The following is a 17,261-nucleotide window of genomic DNA, read 5'->3' on the forward strand; positions in this document are numbered from 1 at the left end:
AATTATATATCTTTTTTTTAATAGTAGTGAAACTTCTCTATAATGTACAAGCAGATTAGCCTCTAATTCAAGTGGCTCTGTTATCGGAAGGGGTAGGGAAGGACATGAAAATAGCCTGAAACCAATCTGACTTAAGTATTAGAGTAAAATATCCTAAAACAATCACAAGACCTTTTCTTTATTTTCTTTATTAGACAATGATTCCTGTAAAAGTTGGGTACAATTTAGAAAGCGAAGCAATTCTATGATCATTATTATTCTAAAAATCTTTTTTTAACTGTACGATTTAATCATCATATTCATTTGATTATTGTAATATTGATTCCTATGATAATTAGACACAATGGTATAAACGACAAACGAAATATTTCTATTTTTATAAAAGTAATGTTGGCTATTAAATTGTTCGTTCATTTTACCGTCAGACTTCATCATCCTTTTCCTCGTTGTTTTTAAAAGCGAAGCTTTTCTATATAATCAGGGTCGGTCCGTCCGTCTGTAACGGATAGCTTTTTTCGTTAATTTAGGCTTGTTAGAATTGTCCTATCGATTTCAAATTTTGCATGGTGATTCCTTTAAGAGTTAGGTACGATTTAGAAAGCGTAGCAACTCTATAATCATGACAAAAATGTCCGTACGTCCGTTTTAAACATGTTGATTATTTTACTTTTTTAACAACAAATTTTTATGTGAACAAATCATCCGATTGATCTGATTTTTGGTATATTGATTCCTGGGAGAACAAAGTATAATGTTAATGTATAAAGCAGTTTTTCAACAAATTTACTTAGAATTTTGCTTCGACTTTTATATATTTATATTCTGATTATTTAGTTCTGACACTATATAAGTGTTAATGTCCGTTTGTCCTACCGTTTCAGTGCTTCGCATTTTATGGATGTTGTTATCTTGTTTTTAAATACCCTATTTATGTTTGTTTTAAGTTGTTGATCATACAGAACGTACAAATTAATGATATGAAGTTGAAAAATTTTGTTGTTGACCGTTAAGAACTCGTTAACAACTCGTTAACCGTTAAATTCTGCATTCTAGAGAAGCTTTTTATAACTCTATGTTTTTTTCTATATATCTAAAGGCATATTAAATTTTAAGACTTGATTATAGAGATATATAGGTTAAAATGGCTAAAATATTAAAAACTAAAAATCAACGAACAAAGTTTAAGTTCGATAGGACAATTCATACATGCTTAAGTTAACGATATGAGCTAATTGTAGATTAGCTTTGATTTTAAAAAAATGTTTATTATCCTATGGATATTATATAAAGTAGTAGTTTTTTTGTCTGAAGCTGAAGATCTCAATAACTACTGAACTGATCGACTTCCCTTTTATGTGGAACCTTCAATTAGATCCTGGGATGGTTTTAGACTGTTTCAGTTTTAGATTTACAGATCCCCCACTTATGTGAGAAAGTGTTAACCCATAAGTAATGGGGTTATTAGTTGAATTTTAACTATGATTGAATATTTCCCTTATTTAGGCAGTTGTTGACAGGGATCTTAAGGGATAAGACAATGGTCAATAAATTTATGTACATCCACGATTTTGATACAAAAAATTACCCCTTCTGTAGATTACAATTAGTGGTTGAAACGTCTGGACACTCATTGAACCACTTATTGGATCAAACACTCAAAATTCATTAAAAGTCCCCAAGGTTGTTAAGCCAACGAATAAGAAAACGTTATTATAAAACTTTGGGGACTAGTAAAATATACGTGGATATTATGACAGGGAAAAATTGGCGTCTATTTAAGTTGTTGACATGAATGGTCTGTTCATTCAACCGATAGGAGGGGAGGGGATAGGGGGAAGGTAAAAATCGTAATTTTAGCCAGCTGCAAGTTTCATTTTATTATAGAACATTAAAATCTCGGGTTAAGATATATCCATTCATAAAAATTAATATATTTCAAATCAGGGAGGGAGGGGACATTGGACTGTTTATTATGCTAGTCCCCAAAGTGTAACAAAAACCTTTCCTTATTCGTTGGTTTTACAACTTTGTTAACTTTCATTGAATTTTGATTTGGTTGGTTCATTCAGTTGTATGTCCAAACGTTTAAATCATTTATTGTAATCTAAAGAAGGGGTAATTTTGTGTATCTTCATTGGGGATTTACATAAATTGTATCAGCCATTGTCTTATCCCTTTAGATCCCTGATTTCATAGTGGGGAAGTTTGAATTGATGGGTGTTCATTCCCTTCCCCATATAATCAAATCCGCAAAATCTTTTTATAAAAGTATTAGGATGTCTATTAGTCTCTGTGTATGTCTGTGTGTACCTTAGGATCTTTCTAACCGCTGAACCGATACAATTTTTATATACAGTGTAGTTCTTAAAGGCCCTAACAAAGTTTATAACTATTTTGAAGGAGGTTACCACCACCCTAACAACCCTTAGAAAAAATAAATGAGTTTCGACCCCCCCCCCTTAAAAAGACCACGATGTTTTATAAACAAAATACATAAAGTAGGACGTATTTTGTATTTAAAATTTAAGAATTAATAAAAGTACCAAAATATTTTGAGCCATTGAAAAAGACAATGTGGCTGTAAAACTATAAAATTCCCAGTCCAATATCCCCCCCTCTCTGAATTTAAAGTCAAATTTATGTTTGATTTAAAACTAAAATTGGACAAGTTTGATTAAAAGGAATCTCCACGATTATAAAAAAATGTACATTAAAAATATTTCTTTTAAAGCATAAGACAGTCAAAGTAATTTTTGTTTTCTTTAACACATTTGTTCAGCAACCTTTGTTTTTAGGTTCTTTTTTGCTTTTAAAAAACTAAAATTAAAAGTAGACGGTTAACTTTCTCCCCTCCCCCTTTTTCCTTTTCAAGTTCGTTCCCGTCGATAGTAAGGAATAAATTTAATTTATTTTCTCGTATTCATTCGAATCCGGTGGATAGGAACCGGTTCTCATGAATACGAAAAAACTATGTCTAGCATCGTATTATATCCAGTTTTCTACGAATATAGAAATGTACAATCATAAGATTAAAACTAGTTTTTATTATTCTATATCCGCGGAAAGCCGTTTATAATATGATACGAGAAATAACTATTCCCGTATTCATTCGAATCCGGTGGATAGAAACCGGTTCTCATCCATACGAAAAAACTATGTCTAGCATCGTATTATATCCAGCTTTCTACGAATATAAAAATGTACAATCGTAAGATTAAAACCAGTTTTTTTTAGCCCGTGCCTTCGGCATTCTGTACATTCAATATCCGCGGAAAGCCGTTTATAATACGATGAAAGAAATAACTATTCTAGTGCCGAGCCCTTCCTCCAGGCCAAAATATATTTAAAGTTATGCATTGTTAACATACATATATACCAACGGCAACAACAACCTTAAACTTGATACTTTCAAAGTTAAGATCATATTGGTATCGGCCAGGCGGGGAGGGAGAGAACATTGGACTGTGATTCATACTGGTACCCAAAGTTTTATAATCATATTTGTTGATTTAAAAACTTTGAATTTTATTTGTTGTGTCCAAATTTTAGTACCCAAACTTTTCAACCAATAATTTGGATATAAAGAAAGAAAAATTTGGTGTATACTCATAGGGGATGTATATAGATTTATCGTCCATTGTCTTATCCCTTAAGATCCCTAGGATCAAGGTACAGGGATCTAAAGGGATATAACAATAGACAATAAATTGAGGAACATTCCCAACCATGATAAACAAAATTACCCCTTTTATTAAATTTTTAGGTAAAAAGTTTAAAGTACTATAATTTTTAGGCAACGAAAATGAGAATGTTAAAAACACTATAACCTAAATTTTATAAAACATTGTTCTGTTATTCGTTGGTATTAAAACTATGAGGACAGTAATCAAATCTACATTAGTTAGTACAAACCAAAAGTGTTTAAACTTTTCCACGGCTAATTTTATCTAATTTTATTTAGAAAAGGGGTAATTTTGTTTTAATAATTCGGGTTGTACATCAGTGTATAGCCCATTGTCTTATCCCTTAAGATCCCTGAAAATGTCAAAGGGACTTTTAGATATTATAGGGAATCATAATAAAACGCTGAGCTATTGAAGTAGGAACATGGTGTATTAATGGATATATAGAATACGGGGATAGTGTGTCAGATTTTCGCATACCCTGATAAAAAGTTTCTCCTAACTGGCTAATATAACTTTACCCCATACCCTACCCATTAAATAACGTATTGACCAATATCTGAGGACTATACTAGTAACCAATAAATATCCTCCTGTCCCAATATCCACATATTATTATATCCATTGGTGTAGTCAAAATATAAACAGTAGGAAAGTTTATTCTCAGTTCTATTATAAACAAGGATGACAACATTTATAAGTAGCGAAGCTATCAAATAGTAATGGATGGACGTACAGACAGTCTAGGTAATTGAAAATAAGAGGTTTTATGAATCTTTAGGCTATTATATTTTTAGATTTAGATGGTTTTAATCGGTTTTTCTGGCCCATCTCTGCCCCTTCAAATACAAAATCTATGGATGTTAGGGACAAAGCCATTATTATTTCTAATAGCAACCAAGAAAATAACGATTTCCCATAACATTTAGACCAACAGACGTACAGTCATTAGTATTAATAGAGTAGCTTCGCTACTAAATATGAGGGAATAACGTTAAGCTGTTCACTTAGCAGGGAGCCAGTGAACATTACACTGGTACCCAAAGTTATTTTTATAACCGTACTATCATATTTGTAAGCTTATAAACTTTGGGTACTTAACTTGAATATTGATTGGTTGGTTCTAACTTAATAGTGTTCAAACTTTTCAACCGATATTTTGATAAGGGGTAACTTTGATTTTCGTCATTTGGGATATATATAAATTTCTAGTCCATTGTCTTATCCCTTAAGATCCCCGGCTCCTTAGGAAGGAATGGGTAATTTATAGGATCATAAAGTTGGGTGACTCATACACTATAATTGTTATTATATACTAGCGGCTACGCCCCCTAGAGGGGTGAGTTGAATCACAAAACCTATTTTATTTATTTTATTTAGGGGGTGTTTGGGAGTGGGGTCTGGTGTAATATTTAACTAGGGGCGATTTCTCTTGGGAGGGTGGTGGTACCCTCCCCCAAAATTGTTATAAACCTACCTGGGACCTATGGAAAGTACCCTGTTTAGGAGAAACCGATCAGTTCAGCAGTAAGCGAGATCCTTCGGTACAGACAAACCAACAGACAAACAAACAGACATACAAACATCCTTTTACTTTAATATATGGATTTTTGGTGTACCTACTCTATAACTCAGACGTGTTGGTATGTCCATATTTATGCGATTTGATAGGAAATGTGTTATTATATACTAAACGTTATTAGACTTAATTAACCAGAAGGTCCGTTAGTCTATTCCAAACATTTCTACGATAATCATTATTCTATTCACTTGATTTTTGAGATAAAGATTCAAAGTACAATTAGACATAATATAAAAAGCGAAGGTTCTCCATCATTAAATATTATTATAAAAGGGTGTCTAAATTCAGTATCTTGTATTTGCTGAATTTTCGTTCCAACAATAAATAAAATTAAATATTAATAGTTTGTTAATTTTGTTTCTCGTATTCATTCGAATCCGGTGGATAGGAACAGTTCTCATCCATACGAAAAACACTATGTCTAGCATCGTATTATATCCAGCTTTCTACGGATATATCCGCGGAAAGCCGTTTATAATACGATGCGAGAAATAACTAATATCTGATCTGTTGATATTCGTTTTTATGGAAGTTGTCATCCTTGTTCATATTATTTTCCAAATTAAGTTTTACGTCTTTTGCTAATATACTGCGCTGGTTGTTAACTTCCATCTACTTCTGAAACAAAAGATCTCGGCAACGGTAGGTCTGATTTGCTTCTTTGGTAGACCTTGGATTGATGGTTTTAAGCTATTTTCCTCGGGACTGAGACACCAATCTTTCAAGAAATATTGTTATATGTAGTTTTAGTGCCTAAATTTTTAACTCCACAAAAGGGTAATTTTGTTTCGCATCATTTGGGAATGTATAATGAATTATCATATATTGTCTTATCCCTTAAAATCCCTGGCTGGCTAAACCCGCTACCTTCTACAATCGTGTGTAGGCACCAAGTAGCGTAAAATAATAAAATATGTATAATTGAAACAAGGATGACAACATTCATAAGTAGTGAAGCACAAAAAAATCATTGATGTGAATACAAGAAGATTTAAATTATTTTATAATTTGTAGTATGACTGAGAGACCGACGGACAAAGTAAATTAAATACTTGATGCTTATGGGTATGGGGATTCGGAAAACTTTCAAAAAAATATTCAGCCGTCTATCTGACTGACTCATTAACTGACTAAAAACAAAAATACTATAGCACAACAATAGCAAACTAAAAATAAAATAAAGTATAATACAGTAAAATTGGTGTATTTCAATATCTCAGAATCATCGCCAGAGCCGAGCAACGAATGTCAATAAATCCCAGAATAAGACATTTCTTTAGAGTAAATTTAGTTTGGACGTATAGCTCGATACCTTGGTTTTACAGAGAAGCTTCGCTACATAGAAATTGGGCAACACCTTTACACAGTTAAATTCCAAGGATCTAAAGGAATAAGACAATGGGCGATACATTGTACACCTCCAATTATGATAATCAACAAAATTACCCCGTTTTTAGACTGTAATCAATGAATGAAAGTCCCAAAAGTTTTCAAAGAAACCATGCCTATAAATCTTTGGGGACCAGCATAATTTACATTCTTATGACCCCAATCTCCGTGGTTAAAACATTTTCAAATACTAATTTAATTTATAGACTATGCATTTTTAAGAATCATATATGATAGCTGACATCTGGCTTTTAAGTAGCGAAGCTACTCTATGATTTACTTAGTCTGTCTGTCCGTTAGTATGTAACGCTGTGTGGTGGATATGGATTTTCTCGGCGGCTTTTTGGGATAGGCTAATGGTTTTTAGGGCGGGCGGAGATAACCTACACACGGATTTTTTTCACTGTAAGGAAAGACCCTATTGGTTCAAGATTCTTCGCTAAAAGCAGACAAACATATATATGGATTTTATTCAAAATTCAAACAAAAATTCCAAAATGAAAATGTGTAAATGAAATATGAAATATTATTTCTTTTTTAAAAATCCACCTGTCAATTCTTTAAATCTCTTGGATATAATATCCTTTGAAAAGTTATTTAATGCCCCTTTTTTCTCTTTTATGTTCCCTTTAGCAGCAAAGCTACTATATAACTATAACTATAACTATAACAAGGGGGACATTGGGCTGTTTATTATTCTCAAAGTCCTCAAAGGTTTATGATAAAGTTTTCTCATATGTTGGCTGAAAAACAGTAGGGACTTTCCTTGAATTCTGATTTGTTGGTTTATTAAGTTAAGTATCCAAACTTTTCAACCATTATTTATAATATACAGAAGGTGTAGTTCTATGGATCATCATTGGAGATGTACATCATATTATCCACTGATATCTAGAGGTTTTGTTCGTTCATCCGTCTGTTTGTCCTTTTCGTAAGCAATAAAATATATGACATAAATTTGTTTCTAAAAAATGTTATTTAGACTAACAGAAAAGTTGCCTGTAAATATTATCATTTATTTGCTGAAAGGTAAGAACTCCGCCCCAAATTTGTCAATCTTTTAGCACTGTTGTATAAAAATAACCGTTTCTGCAACTTGATACGCCGATATTTTTGTACAAATATACAGGAATCTAAAGGGATAAGACAATGGCCAAAAAAATAGATATATCCCAAATTGATAATGCACAAAATTACCCTTACAAATAGTGCTTTAAACATTGAGACACACATCATTATTCAAAATATAAAAAGAATAGAGGGATGAAAATCAGGGGGGGGGTGGGGGCATTGGACTTTAAATTATACTGGTACCCAAAGTTTTATAACCACGTCATCTTATTCGTTTAATAAAAAGATTATTGCTTATGATATGTTGGTTCTAACCTAGTGTCCAATATTTTCAACCAATAATTTTAATCCACAAAAGGGGTAATTGTGTTCATTAGGGATAATAGTTATAGTTATTTCTCGCACCGTATTATAAACAGATTTCCGCGGAAATAGAATGTACAATTATAAAATTAAAACCAGTTTTTTTAGCCCCGAGGTGCCGAAGTCACGGGTTAAAAAACTGGTTTTAATCTTATGATTGTACATTTTTATATTCGTAGAAAGCTGGATATAATACGATGCTAGACATAGTTTTTTTCGTATGGATGAGAACCGGTTCCTATCCACCGGATTCGAATGAATACAAGAAATAAGTTTATCATCCATTGTCTTATCATTAGAGTAAAACACTTGAGGGGGGAGGGGTTAAATAACTGTATCTCCTAATAGCAGTGTCCTTGTGCCGAATTGGGTCATTAAAAATCAACCAATGGTGTAAGTTATTTTATCACAGCTAAGTAGCAGAAAACAATTTGATAGCAGACAAATAAGGTTATTGAAAAAAGGAGGGAGGTTTGGGAGTTCTTTGATCGACTGACACTTTCAGGGAAGCTTTTTCTATAACATTACTCCAGATATTATACTATTCAACAGATCTTAAGCAACGAGCTGACAAATAAATATTAAATAATAACCCATGCCCCTTTAATAATTTTGTATGTCAATTGTCGATAGACTTTAAATTTTTTAGACATTTGGTTTTAAACTTACAAATATCAGTTGTAGAATAGTATTGATTTCCTAATATACGCAAGTTTCTGTATGAAAAGAAAAAGGACAAATAACCACTAAAATCCATTTTCTAAAAAATATAATAATACGTGTACATTGAAACATTTGTATTTTTTTGGCCGCAATGTTTTGTATGATATAATTTTTCTATTCATCAGATTTTTTTGTACAATGGTTCCTAGGACAGCAAGGTACATTATTTTAAGTAAAGTATCTATATAATCAAGCCCTAAAAATGTAAGTATGTCCTGTATTTACACAATTTTGCAACACGTTGTATTAAGTTTTGTTTATACCTTATTCTGCTTATTTAGTTTTTACAATCTAAAAGTGTTCATGTTCGTTTGTTCTAACGTTTAATTTCAGAACTTCGCTATTTATGTATGTTGTCATCCTTGTTTTTGTGTAGTAATTTGATATTTTTTGTGTAGCATAAAACATTTAAAACATGAGTGAGTTACAACATAGGATTACAAAACGGGTCAAATATGTAGGGACATTCGATATATTATTACTTGGATGTTGCATCAGATTTTCATGTACTCAAATAAAGATATACTTAAAGCTAGCTAAGATAACGATACCTTTCATCCTCCCCAATTTACCACATCTACTCACCTCCTACTGGATTAAAGAAATGACCAATAAATGAGGTCCATATTAACAACCTAAAATGAAAATTTTCTCCTGTCTATATATCCAAGTATTCTATATCCATTGTCTGGACATGTACATAAAATATCCAAATTTTAACAAGGAACACATGATTTACTTTTGCATGATGATTTCTAAAATGATTAGGTACAATTCTGTCCAAACAACATGGGGTATAAGGTTAAGTAGCAACCATCATGCAACCAACTCTTTGATTGCATGACCTATGTATGGATGTCCTAACTGTGCATGGTAGTGAGTTGCTTTCTGTTTTGAGAAAAGGCATTTCCGTAGCTCTAACTTTTATAGACGTGCATCTGACATAGTAGCAGTAGAAACCATTTTTAACGTCTTTAGTTATGATGCTGTATCGGGCTGAGATTTGAACCTCTCACTTTCCTCGACGCTGAGCGGAGCCGCTACGTTTTAAGCCAAGGTCGCGGGTGTACAAATTAAAACGCGTTTCAACTCAATAATTATTCTCATTTTATATGATGATTTTTCTGAGATTTTGCAATGCATTTTCATTTTATTTAGTTTACTGGTTGATTTTTAAAATTTTGATTCCTATGACGAAAAAGCACCATGTCAAAGTTATTTGATGAAAACTTATAATAAAGTAATGTTTTGTTTATTTATAATTGACTAGCGGCTACGCCCCCTAGAGGGCTCTAGATTCACTGGTGGAGGGGGGGAAGGAGTCGACCCCCACTTTAAAATTTAGTTGTAAAATTAAAATTAGAAAAATTTATTTCAGGGGAAGGGTATTTTTTCCTCGGGTGATAAATTTAGGCTGGTGGTACCTTCCCCCCGAAATAAATTTACACCTTCCCAGAACCTTTGATCAGAAACATTTTAAAGGAACACCATATCGGTTCAGTTGTTAGCGAGATTCTTCGGTACACACATAAACAAACACACAGGCAGGCATATATCATGTTACTTTTAGTAAGAGAGTAATTATTTTTATGCGATTTTGTCAGTAAAAATCCCTGAAATGGCATTTATTTTCCAGAATATCAGTCATTATTCATATGTAACTGAAGGTCAAACGACGTTAGTCGTAAAAATTTGTGATTTTTGAAGAGAGAGAGAAAGAGGTGGAGAAAGAGAGAGAGAGAAAGAGAAAGAGAGAGAGAGAGAGAGAGGGAGAGAGAGAAATCTAAGCAATTAAATGTTACAAATACAATGTAAATACTTTAAATAAACAATATTAAAAGCTAATTGTCAGGGATCTAAAGGGATAAGACAATGGCCAATTAATTGATTGGTACATTCCCAACGATGATACTCAAAATTACCCTTACTGTAAATCTCAATCAGTGGTTGGAACGTTTGGACACTCTACTTCATAAACCACCCATTAGAATTTAATTAAAATAAAAATTAACGAATCAGAAAACGTGTTTTTCGAATTTTGGGGGGATATTGTAATAAACAGCCCAATGTCCCCTCCCTCCCTGGGCTGATATAAAGAAATTAAATAAGAAGGGATAAGACAATGGACAATAAATTAATGTATAGATATAAATTAGTGGTGGAAACGTTTAACCATTAAAAGTAGAGGAAGCCTTAAAATTTTAATACTATTGTTTATATCATAATAAATAAAGTAGTCCAAAGATGGTTTTAGACCATTTATTTTTAGGTTCAGACCTAAGGAAGGTTTTCGACTATTCCTCTGCCCCCCCCCCCTCCCTTCTTACTCCTTTGAATAAAATTACAGAGCCCCTTGATGAAAGGACCGCTACCGCTAGTATTATTTTAAGAATTTAATAATTTTTACATCGAAACAGTTGCTTAATCTTTAAATATACAATACTTAGAAAAATAAATCCTAAAAATAAACATAGTTATCAAGCTATTTCATGAAACCAACATATATATATATGCATATATTATATTCTTGAAAGTTATTATAATAACTTTATGATAAGTTCTTATTCGTTGGCTTAACAGTTTTGGTGACTTTTACTGAATTTTGATTGGTTGGTTTATCAAATTGATTGTTTAAACGTTTCAACCACTAATTTCAATCTACAGAAGGGGAAATTTTGTGTGTCATCATTAGGTCTAGGGGTGTACATTATTTTATTGGCAATTGTCTTACTCCTTTAGAAAAAAATTCTAATTTTGAATTTTTAAAAATCTATGTAAAGAACATATGGACAGACAATTTGATTTACTGAGAAGCTGTTTCTTAAAATATAGGGAGTTCGTACGTAGGACTTTTAATCAGCTTTAAAAAGATAATCATTACAAATTGTCAAAATTTTTCAAGTATCATTTTTTATATAAAAGCCTATTTTTGACATTAATTCTACATAAAGCATTTTATGCAGGGGCACGTGTCTTTTATTTACTTTTTGAGTAGATAGATAGATAGATAGATAGATAGATAGATAGATAGATAGATAGATAGATAGATAGATAGATAGATAGATAGATAGATAGATAGATAGATAGATAGATAGATAGATAGATAGATAGATAGATAGATAGATAGATAGATAGATAGATAGATAGATAGATAGATAGATAGATAGATGGATAGATAGATAGATAGATATATAGATAGAATCGTATATTTTGTTTGTATTGTAATAAATTTTCAAAAATTAAGAGTATCGTATTTATGATTTTAATTAGTAACGTTTAGGGCGTATCTTAGATAAAAATAAGATATTAAATATTTAAAAATTTTATTAGCATAGCAACTTTACACTTAGGATATGCCCGAATGTGTTAATGGATTTACAACGGACAATTTATTTTTGTAAACGAAATATACCAATTACCATCTCTTAGATTAAGATTATTGGTTAAAGAGTATGGACACTGCAATTGTCCCCATAGTTTTTTTTAAATCGAAGCTTTTCTATAATTAGTGTCGGTCAGTATGTACGTCCGTCCATTACAGTTAGCTCTTTTCTTTAATTTAAACAGGTTAGAATTATCCTATCGATTTCAAACTTTGCATGCTGATTCCTATAACAGTTAGGTACGACTTAGAAAGCGCAGCAACTCTATTATCGTTACCAGAATGTCCGTACGTCCATTAAAACAAGCTGATTTGACAACAAATTTAGAATGTTAAAATTATCCTATACATCTAATTTTTTTAATACTTTTTCCTATTACAAAAAGGTATAGTGTTATAGGCGAAGTATCTCTATAATCAAGTCCTAAAACGTCAGTATGTCCTTAAACAGTAGCATGTATTTAATCAGTTTTCCAACAAATTTACTTACAATTTTGTATAGACATATGCATTGATATTCAGTTTATTCAGTTCTGACACTCTACAAGTGTTAATGTTCGTTTATCCTTCCATTTCAGAGCTTCGCTTTTATGGATGTTGTCATCCTTGTTTTTCCAATAAATGATAAAATTTTGGGAACCAGAATAACTTAATTTTAAAATATTACAAATTCTTAATTTTAATACTATACCCATTATTGTACCTAACTAAATATTAGAGGAAAGTTTGAAATCGATGGGACAACATTAACATGTTTAAATTAACGTTAAGAGCTAACCTTTAATGTACACTTTTAAAGAAATTTTTCATCCTTGTTTTGCTAATATGCAGGGATCTTAAGGGATAAGACAATGGACAATCAATTTATATACATCCCCAAAATAGTAAATAAAATTACCCCTTTTGTAGATTGCAGATTAGTGGTGGAAAAGGTAGGACACTACGAGTAAGGAACCAAGGAATAAATTTCAATATAGTGGTTATAAAACTTTGGGTACCAGTGCTATTTACAGTCCAATGTCCCCTCCCTCTCCCTGGCTTATAAATGTTTGAGGTTTAGCAACTGTGGTTTTTAAAAACAATACAAAAATTTTAGTTTTTTCTCATTTTACTTCATATAATCATGAAATAGTATAAATATAAGGTTTTTAATCAAGGTTGCAAAATTCCAGGGATCTGAGGGGATAAGACAATGAACGATAAATTAATATACATCTCCAATGATAATACACAAAATTAACCCTTCTGTAGATTTAATTTAGTGGTTGAAACGTTTTGGACACTCAACTTTATGAACAAAACACAACAAAAGTCCCAAAAGTTGACAAATTTAAATTAGTTGTGTTCAATTTTTTCAACTAATAATATTAATCTAAAGAAGGTGTAATTTTGTTTAACATAATTAGGGATTTACAAAAATGTATTGGTCTTTTGTAGCATGAGCGATAGACTAACGGACCAAGCAAGATAATTATGGATGCTCATTAGTACAGGGAATCTTCACAAAAAATCAGCCGTTTATCGTGAATAGCAGCCAAGAAAATCAAGTTTCCCCCCCACACCGGTTCTTACAGACAGCCGGACGGGCAAACGGACGTACATTTTTAGTTATCAAGTGACTACGGAACTAAAAATTATAATTCAACGACTTTTTAGTATTGAATGCTTGACTAGGTGAAACTATTTTTCTTTGCCTAACCAAAAAAGCTTAAAGGTTAACTGAGCATTGCGTGATCAATGGATATATAATATGTGGATATATTGACAGGGGAAAATTTGTTGCCAATTTATGTCATTTATTGGTTAGTTGGCTCATCCAGAAGGAGGGAGGGGATGGGGTAAAGGAGGTGGATGGGATGTATCGTTATTTCAGCTACAAGTTTCACTTTATGAGTACCAAAAAAATCTGATGCAATATCCAAGTGATAATATGTCCATTGCGTGGTCTGTCAACAAACAAGGTGGTGAGCTCGAATACCTGCTTAGTTGGTAGCACAGCTACTTTATAATTTAGGTGTAAGTCCGTCTTTACGTCTCGTTCATTTGTCCATATTTATAATCTGCTCATTAAGTTCTGGAACTCTACAGGTATCAATGTTCGTTTGTTCTACATTCTTATTTTAGAGTTATCCTTGCTAGTAGCGAAGCTACTCTATAATTCACTTTGCCCGTCAGTCCATAACGCTATTGGGAAACGTGATTTTCTCGGCTCCTATACAAGATAGACAGCTGAAATTTTTAATGAAGATTCCCATGACATATGCCCATCTATATATTGTTTTGTCCATCTGTCTGTTATTCGCGGTGCTAGATCGTTTCCTAGATTTAAAAGTTCTTGTAATTTTCTTAATCTCTTTTCAAGATAGCGGGCTGAAATTTTCAGAGATAATTAATTTTAGATTTTACTAATTTTCAAGAAGTTAGACTAAGGTGCTAGATTAATTCCTAGATTTTTAGGTTTTAGTGATTTTCTCTATTCCTATTCAGGATTGAAGGCTGAAATTATCAGGGATTGAATATGCTTATATTCTACATATTTCTATCAAGTTTCATAAAGATTTGTCTATTTTATGACACTGCTCTATAGTATTTTTTCCCGATATCCATTCATAATTTTTGAGCTTCGCTACTTATAGATGTTGTCATCCTTGTTTTGTAATAAACAGCAACACACATTTTCACGAAACGTAAGTAAGTCTGTACTTTCTTAAACCTTTTTAACGGACAGACACACATAGATTTATTAGAATATTTATTTATCGCATCGTATTATAGACAGATTTCCGCGGTTATTAAAATGAAAAGTCATAATATAAAAACCAGTTGTGTTAGCCCCGTAGAGCCGAAGGACCAGACTAACAAATTTGTTATTAATTCTATTAGTTCTATTTTAATGTCTGTGGAAAATTGTTTGTTAAGCGATGATTTACATGATTTTTTAGCAGAGGATATAAATCGGTTTGGAAGCCATACTGGAAAAAATGTTTGCTTATGATAACTCAAAGTACACCTAACCTAATCTTAAACAAATTTTCTCATACAAAATATTCTTCAACAAGGATGACAATGTTCCTAAAAGCAAAGCTCTATAAGATCAGTAAATAGCAAATTTACAGTAACAGCGATTTTAACTAATCGCAAAATTGCCCAAATAAAGGATTCTTAATGAAGACCTATTGTTGTAATAGCTGTGTGCCTAATTTTGCTTAAGAATTATTATCCCATTATCGTGAATTGTAAATAGATCATAAAAAAGGCGACAAAAAAGCAAACTGATCTGGACGTACGGTCAGGTGAACCTACTAACAATCAAAAAAAGCTTCACTATTTAAAAATACGTGAATTTTATTACTTTTAATTGTTATCATAAACATATGTACATACATATATACACGTGTAGAAAAAAGTGTTATCTTTTGATATTTTTTTCTTTGATTTTTTTAAAGCAATTATTTTTCACATGGGGCGCAAAGCTACTTTGAAATTTACTTTGTCTGTCCGTCCGTCCGTCCGTCCGTGCTTTTCCGAAAGTTTGAATCCGATTATTTTCCGCTGGATTGAAACCAGTTGTTAGCCATACTGAAAAATAATGTATTATATCGTATTATAGACAATTTTACACACATAATAAAAAAATGTAATATTAATATCTGTTTGGTTTCACGAGCCTCAGGGCTAACAAAACTGGTATTATTGATTTTTTTTTATTTTACTATCTGCGAAAATGTTTATTAAATGGTCCCCAAAATTTAATAAACATGTCCTTCAATTTTTAGCTTAAAAACTTTGGGGATTTTATTACCTATTAATTTGGCTATACAACTGTCAGTGCCCAAACTTTACCACCAATAATTTTAATCTACACAACAAATCTAATATTTTTGTCTTATTGATAACTCACATAATTGCCCTTGTTTTAAAAAACAAAATATCTACTTAAATGACGCAAGCATATTTAAGGAATAGATAAGTTTAAAAATTAATAATTTTTTTTGTAAGTTTAAATAAATGACAAAGCTACTCTTAAAATAATAATTTTTAAAAGCGAAGCTTTTTTACAATTAGGGTCGGTCCATACGTAACACGTCCGTAACGGTTAGCTCATTTCGTTAATTTAGACAGGTTAGAGTTGCCCTAACTATTTCAAACTTTGCATGATGATTCCCATAACAGTTATGACTTAGAAAGCGCATCAACGACGATAAATTAAGTGCAATTTAATAAAAGTACCCACAGTTTTTAGCCAACGAATAGAGAAGCATGGTTCTAAAATTTTGAGTACTGGTATAATTTACAGTCCAATGTCCCATCCTTCCCTGATTATTTCATGTACTTTGACAGCAAAGGTAAAAGTTTATTTTAATTAAAACTTGATAAAACTGGTAACTAGTGTGAGATATGGAACTATTTATCGCATCGTATTACAGACAGTTTTTGAAATAAAAAAATTATATGATTAAAACCAGTTCTGTAAGCCACGAGGGACCGAAGGCCCGGGCTAACAAAACTGGTATTAATATTTCTGTAATACGGAAAGAACCATGTTTTTTTAAGCGAAGCTTCTTCGTCAATTTAGGCAAGTTAGAATTGTCCTATTGATTTCAATCTTTGCATGATGATTTCTGTAGTAGATATGTGCGATTTAGAAAGCGTAGCAACTCTATAATCATTACCAGAATGTTCGTACGTCCATTTTAAACATGTTGATTTTTAACTTTTTTAACATCAAAATATTATGTGATATAATCATCCGATTGATCTGATTTTTGAAGTGCTGATTGCTATTACAATAAGGTACAATATTACAAGCGAAGCATCTATATAATCAAGTCTTAAAAATGTCAGTATGTCCTTAAACAGAATTCTGTATTTAAAAAGTTTTGCAACAAATATACGTATAATTTTTATATTTTTATTTGTAAATTCAGTTCTGACACTCTATAAGAGTTAATGTTCGACTGTCATACCATTTCAGAGCTTCGCTTTTATGGATCCTTGTTACATCTAAAAACAATCATAGATCATTTATATACCTACTTACAATGAATATAATTTAATTGAGAAAAGT

Source organism: Acartia tonsa, chromosome 10, assembly GCF_053477335.1.
Source record: "Acartia tonsa isolate MP-2025a chromosome 10, ASM5347733v1, whole genome shotgun sequence".
Lineage (NCBI taxonomy): Eukaryota > Metazoa > Arthropoda > Copepoda > Calanoida > Acartiidae > Acartia > Acartia tonsa.